Source organism: Humulus lupulus, chromosome 5 (genome assembly GCF_963169125.1).
Source record: "Humulus lupulus chromosome 5, drHumLupu1.1, whole genome shotgun sequence".
Lineage (NCBI taxonomy): Eukaryota > Viridiplantae > Streptophyta > Magnoliopsida > Rosales > Cannabaceae > Humulus > Humulus lupulus.
This window is the reverse complement of record NC_084797.1, coordinates 238,201,368-238,212,121: the sequence shown is the minus strand read 5'-3', so window position 1 is coordinate 238,212,121 and position 10,754 is coordinate 238,201,368.

The following is a 10,754-nucleotide window of genomic DNA, read 5'->3' as shown; positions in this document are numbered from 1 at the left end:
TGCTATAGTGCAGAGCCTTATGGGCTTTGCTTCGGGTTGGTCCCGGACGGACTCGCGTCAAAAGGTGGGAGCCAAATTGTTGAACATTTTTGGCTTGCATATATGTTGACAAAATTGAAAACGGATTTTATGGTACGATAAAACATTCAAAAATATACTTACAATAGATATTTGCACCCAAAGTACTGAAGTAGTATTGTACTTACTTACTCATATTTTTGTTTTTATTTGGCATGCCAATAACATGGCAATTTATGGCAGGTCGGTTGTATTTTATAATATTTATTAAATTTAAATATGTGAGATTTAATATTAAATTTCACTAATAACACTACGCTACATCCATGTGCCCCTTAATAATTCTCTAAAAGTAACTAAGTTTACCTTTGGTGTCTATCATAATCATCTAATGTCAATGTTGATAGTAAGTATTAATAGTGCAACTACAAGTTCATCTTGAGTATTTTATCGTCAAACAATATAATTTGGGTACTTATTAAGTACAAATTCAGTACAATATTTATTTTAAATTTTAAAAATTAATAAAAATAAATTAAATTTTTAGGATAAATAAAACTAAGAGTTTTAATACCTTAATATGAGTTTAAAATTTTAACTTTGTTTTATAAAATTGACAATAATTTTGAACTCATATTGAGGTATTAGACCTCTTAATTTTATTTATCCTAAAGTATAGATTTAATACAATCAAAATAAAAATTCTTTTTTATCATATCTTTTAAAATAAAAATAGTTTTGGACATTTTTCTTTTAATTTTAATGATTTGTAATTAAATTTGAAATTGTCAATTTATAAACTTATGATAAAAGTTAATAAAAAAAATATTTACGTCAAAAGTACTAAATTTGTACTTAAGTACCCAAATTTATCTCAAGATCAACTTTTAGTTATATCGTTGGTACCAATATTATAACTAAAAGTACTTTTGTTACGAAGAAAAAAAAAATTGTTACTAATTGTAACATTTTGTACAACTTTAGTAATTTCGCGACAAATATCCTTACCTCCAATAAATTAGTTTTGGTATCTCTAGTAGTATTACAATAAATTGGTTGGGGATTTGTAAATTGATTCCCAAACAAAGAAAGAAGTATATGCTCAATTTTTGTAAATACTCTCTAATTTCAAAGCAACCTTTTAAATTGCTAACAATAATAACGACATGTTGATGAGTCTTCCCCTTTCTTTTTAGAAGTCCAATCCAAGCCTCTCCTCACTTGTCGTGAGCCCTTCAAACTCTCTTTTAGTCAACAACCAAAAATTTTTTGTTACATCTTGTTATTTTTTGAGATTACTCTTATCCGACCATGGTATGGTGGGATTTTTTTCATATATCAATCAAGTTTGTTGTGTCTCTGATTACTAGGTCATGGGATCACGACGGTGACAATGGTGGAGGCAATGTCGCAAGGAATGGTCGAAGAGTTGTCATCGGTTCACAATAGTAATAGTTTGGTATGGCTGCATCTCTAAAGCTCGTCCACTTTTGGTGATGCTCTACAATCGAATCTTATTTTATGTTGGTTGTGTTTGGTAAAATTTTTGTTTTTGAATTTTTTAAATACAAAAATAGAAATATTATTTTTATTTCTTTATTTTAAAAAAAATAAAAATATGTTTGGTAACTATTTTTGTTTTTAAAACAAAAAATAATAAACGTGTTTGATAAGTTTTATTTTTATTTTTTGTTTAACAATATGAGGTGTTGATTTGAAAAAGAGAAGAAAAAAAAGTAAAAAACAGTTTTAAAAAAATTTATTTTCAAAATTTAATAAATTTTAATTAAAATTTAAAAAAATAATAAATAAAAATAGAGTTACTAAACACATTTTATGTTAAATTGTCAAATTTTTAATTAATTAAATAAAAAATTATTTTTTAAGTGTTACCAAACGCATTCGTTGTATTTCAATAATGCATTTTTTTTAAGTGTATTTTGTTTTTGTTTGGTGTTAGTCTTGTCTTAAGTTTTAGGGAAATTTGAGGCAAAAATCATTGAGTAGTTCAAAATGTTGTATTTAAATCATTAAGTAGTTTTTTTGGTGGCAAATGTTAGAAAGTTGTCTAAAACATTGCACTTAAGTCATTAATTTTTTTTTTTTTGCACAAAAGTCAGTAAGTAGTCTAAAATGTTGCACTTAAGTCATTAAGTAGTTGTTTTTGTTGCAAAAGTCACATTTTACACTAATTGTTTTCAATTTTAATTAATAAATAAATGTTTAAAATATATATTCATAACATTAATATAATAAAAAAAAATCTCTTTTAAAAATAATTAATAATTTTAAAATTTCTAATACAAAATTAATATTTAATATTAGTTAAATTCAATTTTAAAAAATAATACAACTTAAATTGAATTAAAACTTAGTTTATCTGTAAAACAAAGTTCAAATAATTTTTCAATGTTAGAATTATATATTTTTATTAATTAATTAAAATTGAGATAAAATTAGTGTAATATATGACTTTTGCAATTAAAAAATAACTTCACGACTTAAATGTAATATTTCAAATTACTTATTAACTTTTGTTGCCAAAAAATTTATTTAATGATTTAAGTGCAACATTTCAGCCTATTTATTGATTTTTGCCAACAAAAAAACTACTTAGTTACTTAAGTGCAACGTTTCATACTACTTATTGATTTTCGCCACAAATTTTCCTAAGTTTTAATATTGGTATTTTTGAAACTTTTAATTTGGAAGATTCTTAACTCTATGTTGTTATTTAGGACTGGAGCATTGATGTAATATGTAGGATCCGATACTAAATTATACTAATAATAATCTATTATGGAAGAGAATATTAGACAATATTAGTATCCCTTAACAATTGTCTTACAATTGTGGTATGCAATCCTAATAGTAAATACCAAAATACAAGTCTTTTGTTTTAGCCCCATTAAAAAAGAAACTTATTAGCTGCCAAGGTGTCTACGATTGGCAGATTATTCCATTGTGCAAAAATGAGAATAGAAATATAATAGAATAAAGTCAATCATAAATAGAAAAATGAGAATAGGAATATAATAAAATAAAATTTATGGTGAATATAAAAGTTATTATATGATGAAATGGTAAAAGTCATTCTACCCAAATTGTTGAAAAACTATTCCTATGCAAATAGAATAAAAATGAATTTTTTTCATTAATTTGTCATAACCAAATATGATCTACAATCATTAGATGGGCCTGGGCTAAAAGCTTGAAGGGTGTCAACTTTTGGCTTCCATCTAGATGGTGTGTAAGTGCCCTAAGATATTCATATCTGAAACAAATTATGTTTCAATTTATTAGATACTTATATTTAGATAATATTTTTTCTGGGTATCATTTTTCTAAAATAAAACTATATATTTGGTACTATACACGATTAGTTTTTTGTATTAATTTGATATATTTTGAGCATTGGTATATTATAATTTCAGTATATGTTTAGAATCTAACCACAACTTCGGTATATATTTACTATTAATTTCAGCAAACTTATTTTTGAAATACCTTATTTGCCATATATTTACATTTAATTACATTTTTTATATTTTTTTTTTGTCAAGAATATATTTTATTATTATTCAGATTGAAATCATATGAGATTACAATTTAACATTATTGTCTAGCCAAATAACATACAAAGATGCATCAGAAAATTAGACAATAAAATATTAAAAAATAAAACACTGAAAACCCACAAATTTGGTCGCATCTAGAACTCTCCAAAAAAGTGAGATTTCAACTTGAAAATCAAATAAGATTTATAAGTTACCATGATATACATTATATAAATATGTATATATATATATATTGGGTGGTTACCGGCTATTCTAGCCTAAGAAAAGTCCTTTAGTGAGATGTTAAAATCATCAATTAACAAAAAAAAGTGACTCGTTGAAATTTCAATCATATGATTGTATCATTCAACCAACAAGAATGAGGAACTTCTTCTTAAAATAACTAAATCAGAAAAAAATAATCCTAAAATGGCAAAAGAAAAACAATTAGAAAATTTTTGAAGCCTAAATTAAGGTTTGTAAGATTGAAAGTATAGTTGAAAGATATAGCTTTCCAGTAATATAAAATATCATCATTGGAGCATCATCATCAGTAGCTCGGGTTGCACAATCCCTATGTGCACAAAGTGAAGCCTACAAACAGACACAAGCCAATATATAAACAAATACAAACCAACCTATCTACAAAAAGACACAAAATAAACATATACAAACACAAAATACGCTAAAGATGGTACAACCCCTTCAAGAAAGACACCACACGATCCATGCAAACTAAAACTCAAAAAACTTACATCAATATATTTTGTTTTTACATTGAAGAGTTTTAAAGCAATCTCTGGCATCGTTAATATTGAAAAGATAATAAAATAGGAAAGTTATTAGTCCTCTTTTTCAAAACCCCATTAAAAACAAAAGAAACAAGAATTTGATTAGCAGTAAAATAAATGAACCCCATGCCAGAGATATGTAGAAAATACCACTGACCTCATTTATAAAGTTGTGAGGTAAATAGGTCACCAGACCCAAGGCAAACCAAAAGATTCTCTTTCTCTACATCACTAAAATTAAAACTAAGCTTAACTTAAAAATACATACATATATTAATTAAACCCCAAAAGCCAGATTTGAACTAAATCAAATTGAAAAACTCTAAGAATATCGAATAAATCTATAACATCATTCAAAAACAGAAAGTATGCTAAAAATTCAAGTGGAAAAGTTCAAGAAACATAACTCAAACCCAAAACCCTCATATATCAATAGGCACCTGAAATAAAACAAGTACAGAACAAGACAAAATAAATATGCCACAAAATTAGCTTTTGATCATATAACAGAAAGCATAACTCTATAAATAAAATCATACAAATCAGTTTCAATATTTTTTAATAACATAAAAAATAAAATTACACATTTAGATGATAAGCATAATCATACTTAATGAACTAATTCAGACATTAAAAAATAAAATTACACATTTAGATTATAAACATATTCATACTCATACAACAAAATTAACTAATTTAAACATACAAAAATCAAAACCCAAGGAGTGAAAGGTGAGACCCAAACCGATTTAGCCATAAAAAATGCAGAACCAAGAAAGTAAATAATAAAGATTAGGAAATGCTAAGTCAAGAACAAATGCATCTGAATAAAAGAAACAATAACAAACCTGCAAAATTTATGCACGATCGGACTCTTATGTCACTACAACAAAAAAAGTAATTGTGTCAGTCAAACGTGTCAGTCAATGACTGACGCTGTTGACCAAGAATTAGTGTAACGTCCCTAAGGTAGGGTACGTCTGCCACATACTCGTAATTCTAGGGTTTACGAGTATGTAAGGCACTTGACCAAAAGAATTAAATAAAATGATACGAAGAAATACAGAAAAATTTAAAACTTTTATATAAACTTATTAGTAGAAATTATTACACGTATGAATACTTTAAATTTAAGGCAGCCATATGAAAACTCTAAACCATTATTGCATTGCTACTGAGTCCGTGCTCCACAAGTTGCTCAACAGCTAAAGCCACACCTGGAAAAATGTTGGAAAATAACATAATGAGCTAACGCTCAGTAAGCAAATCTCATGCATACACATACACATGAATGTCGTGAGTTTGTAGTGCACATATACTAATATGCTGACTTATATACTTATGAATTTCATTTATTGCTCATGCACTTTCAAACTTTACTTTTATGCTCTTTCTTTTAGTTTCACATTTTTATGGGCCCAATATCACTTGTGCACACTGTTTGATTCAGCCAATGCCTGCAGGGCTTGTTACACATATCATATAGAATCCCATGGGTTCTCCTCCGGCTAGCCATCATCTCAGCTAGGCTCATCATAACACTCATTTCATCGTTGCCATAGCTGCCATACTTATTACACATATGGAGGAGAAAGACGGAAACATGGCAAACATATCTGAATGGTCAACTCTGACCTAGCCCACACTAGTGGGCAGCCACTATAAGTCTTATAGACTTCCGTCTTCTTTACTGAACTTACTTGATTGCTTCATCGAAACAGTGGCACCCTTTTTAACATCTTATTATCACTTTGCTTAAGCCTTGTGTCATTAAAATGTTTAACTTTACATAAAACTTTTCAAGGCATTTCGTAACTTTTTTCATATTCATATGCATGGTCTTATATCACATAATAATGTATCACATAACTGTACATGCCATGCATACATGCTGATGCTGAAATGCCAATGTTCATGTTCATGATTCATGTTGATGGTATTCAATCAAGGCATTGTATCACATCTCATATAACTCAAAACATCTTTAGTCATAATACATGAAGCTTTGGGTTGGTGGCGTTGTTATACCTTAACGTAGAGCTATGGCTCAGGTCTAAGGTTTCCAGCCTAAAAACTTAAACGCTTCATATATCATAACATATAACAAATCATGAACATAGAGTAATCCACATATCCATCAACATAAGAACACATACTTGCACATAATTCATATCATTCTTAACCAAGTAAGACATCTTTCACATATCACAGAATTCATCAATTACATATCACACAACACCCTTATGGTGTTCATATAACCATTCTTCACATACTTATCATATGCATCATCATCATACCATACTTAACTCATCAGATGTACACAATCAATGTAGTCATGCATCTTACACTTAAGCACAAAAGGTGAGATTTACTTACCTTAGGTCCTTAGCTTATTTTAAAATTCCTCACCAAGAGTCAATCAATCAAATCCATACAAATCCTATTCAAGGCACATCATTTATTAAATTCTATCAAAATCATAAATATACACTATTGATAGTGTATATTAATAATACCAGAAACTATATAAATGATAATAATAAATTATTATCAACGTAATGCAAATAACTCTTCATATAAAACCATGCTTTAAACCTTGCTCATAAGATAATGTACCCTTATGATAATAATAATAATAATCCCAACAAAAATAATAATTATCGTCTATAATTAAACTTATTTCGATATTAATAACAAAATACTTCAATAGCAATACGTATATGGATGTATATATTCAAATAGTCATTTTATAAAAGAAATCATATTTTTAACATAAAGTTGTAATAATCAATATAATGATAATAATATAAATATAAATATTTATATTATTATTAATTAGTCATAATATCAATTCCAGTGATATAATAAATATACTTTCTCCAAACTTCACTGGTCTTACAAATATCAATAACTGTAAGAAACTAATATTTGATATTATTTTAATATTCAAATATTAATATACAATAATAATGGTTAGATAATAGGTTTACTATAAATCATACTTTTCATATATATATATATATATATATGAATCTGTATTCTTGATTTACTTAACAAAATAATAACAATAATAATTAAAATTACTTAATCATAATAATTTCCATATTAATATAAAATCAATTAAATATGTATTTTTATACTTTATTTAATATCTAATATTTTCTAGAAAATTAGACAGCACAACGGCTATAAAGTGGACAATTCCAAAATCAAAACCTGTATCAAAAATATATATAATCCCAGACAGCCAGTAAATTACAGAAAATATTCCATATATCAATAATATATAATTATATACTATAAATACACATAATAACAATTACTCTAATCAATCACAATTAAATCACAATATATAGGTTAAAGAAATTATACCAAAATGATCGGGTTCCACAATAAGTCAAACGATGATTTTCTGAGACTCAAAACGTACTTCGGAACCTCGAACACTAAGTTTCGACCGTCGATCTACGGTGGATCGCGGTGGCTCGTGGTGGGCCCACCACCCAACTATGGTAGATGTAGGAACAAGTTATTGGGTTTTGAAGCCCACAACACGAGGAACACGATGGTGGTGACGAATCGGCAAACGGATGCCCGAGGTGGCCGAATCGCAACTTTAAAGTCGCGGGGTGGCCGAACTTAAATCGAGTGGTTGAGGCGTTTAATCGGCGAGTGAGCTCTAGATTCCCGCGTGGGTCGATAGTTCGGAGGCCTCTGAATCCAACGGTCCGGCGCGTGGCTAAAAATGGTGGCCGGAAAGTACTCCTGCGTCGTCGGCAACAGTGATACGTAGAGGAGAGAGAGAGAGAGAGAGAGAGAGAGAGGGAGAGAGGGAGAGAGGGGTTTTCTGAGGAGAGAGAGAGAGGGGCTCGGGTAAAAAGAAAGGCTGAAGCCTTTTATTTTATTTTATTTATTTATTTATTATTATTTTTTTAAAAATTACACTTGGACCCAAAATATTAAAATTCTTTTCAAATAAGTCCTTTAGCAAAACTTTCTTAATTTTATAAAAATCCCCAATTAAAATTATATGACATTCGGGTCCTATACTTGACTACTCAAGTTTCTCTCTCTTTAATCTCATTAAAAACATAAAATGATATTTTAAACACTATTTTTCCATTACTATTTCTTAAATTTGTAAACTTGTACATTTTATGTATTAAAACTCTGATTTATAATAAAAAAATGTATAATGAAAATGTTGGATATTACAATCCTTCCCTCGTTAAAATAATTTCGTCCTCGAAATTTCAAACTAAATTTGATAATCGGAGACAAGAACTACCATTACAAATAAACAGAACAACATTTCACAGCATAAGATTTCATACACAACACTTACTTTCATCCCGAAAACAAAACTTATTCCTGACTTGTAATCCTTATCATATATAAAAAGGCGAGGATGTGTAAACACCTCACATGAGGACTACAATATAGAAAGAAAGGAAATAAGCTATAACAATAGTATAAATTACAATGAATGTATACGAAAATACAAACGAATCCTCCTCATCCATACTTTTGAACACAAACCACATAACGTAAGAAGAGAAGATGACCATCATCATGAAAACATCCTTGATATTCATCTTTTACAGTCAATTTTTTTTTTTTTTTTTTTTTTGGCATAAAATTAGATAACTAGAAAACAATTATATAGCCGATGAAGATTATTCTTTAAAACCAAGTCTTTATGAAACCCTTTCGTTGTCAAAACCGACCGCTTGCCCTGAATGAGAAATAGTGAGATAGGCCATTCATTAGGTACCATTTCAGAAAAGCCTGACTCTCATTATTTCTCTAAGAAAACATTTAAAAATCAATTTTTTTTTTTTTTTTCCAAATGTATAAAATAATAAAGGGCACATTGATACTATGCTAGAATGCAAATAACCGTGGCCACTCGGAAATTCACACACTTAGCTTAGTATCCCTTCATTGAATAAAACATGGGATAAGTCTTGACTGACCAATCCACCACTTCATCTACGAAAACGAATAATTCTCACATGTCTAATAAGTTAGACATGTCTCATTTCAACACCTATACCAATAATACTCAGTCATCACTTCACACAAGTAATACATTATCTTACTTTCGGGATAAAACAGCTAATATACTATAATTTAATCGCCGAAAGTAATTCACACTACAGAGTAATTCAGTAAATAACATTTATCACCTCGATTCATTCAACAATTTACAAATTGTTTCCATGTTCAAATCAGGATCGCAAAATCAATAGAAGTGATTTCCATGTCGACAACATCTAATAAGTTTGACTTTCATCATCAGAGAGGATAGCGTAACACATTGAACAAGAAAAAAATCTGTGATATCTATCTTGAAAACAAACAAATTCAAGGATCCAATGACCCAACAGTTCAACACATTTTTCTATAAATAAAATTCATCACATACACACTAAAACACAATCAATCTCAAGCTTTTGAAAACCAAATCATTATTACTTCCGTCCATTACTCAAGCTAAGCAACCCATGGCATCCTCATCATCTCAGCTGAACTTAGACCTAACTTTAGCTTTACCTGAGCCAAATCTTCCCACTATCGAATCTTCACCACAAATTTCTGCACCCCTACCACAGCTAATGGTGTATCCTACGGTACACATCCCAGAACGAAATACTCAATTTCCCAGAGTTTGGCTTCCCAAATTTTATTCTGATACTGGCCTTGTCACGGTGGAGGATTCAGCTATGCTCGATAAAAAGGTGGCCATTAGTATAGGTCAAAGCATACTCACCCCTAAAGACCAAATAATTTTATCCCATAGGTCAGACCTACAAGCTGTAAAAGATTCCTTAGTTCTTACCACTCAGGCGGCAGCATCGGTCTCAAACCTAGGCCAACGGGTTCTTGCAAGAGAACAAGAGGTTGACCACTTGAAAAGGTATATAGAAACACAAAAACAAGAGATGATAACCATTAGAAATGCCAACAAGGCATTGACTCGAGAGAAGGAGAAGTTGGTTAAGGAGAATGGGACTTTAACTACACTTCTTGCTAACTACTCAGTCGATATGAAGGAAAAATTTCAGACACTGCAAACTACTGGGGAGACCCTTAGAGTTGAACAACAAAAGTTGATTGACGAGGTAGAACGTGTCCAAAACCCCAATCCTTAATAGATTATGTATTTTTTATTTTTTTTTATCTATATATTACTACTGTTTCACTAAAGTCTCTTATTGTGTGTGCTCTCAGCAACAACCTAAAACTTTGCTCTCCAAAACACTAACCTGACATATTAACCCTTAACACACTAACTGAACTGATAGATCACTTTCAAAGCTTGAGAATATCAATTAACAATCCAAACATCGACATCGATAAATCATCAATTATTTATCACATCAAT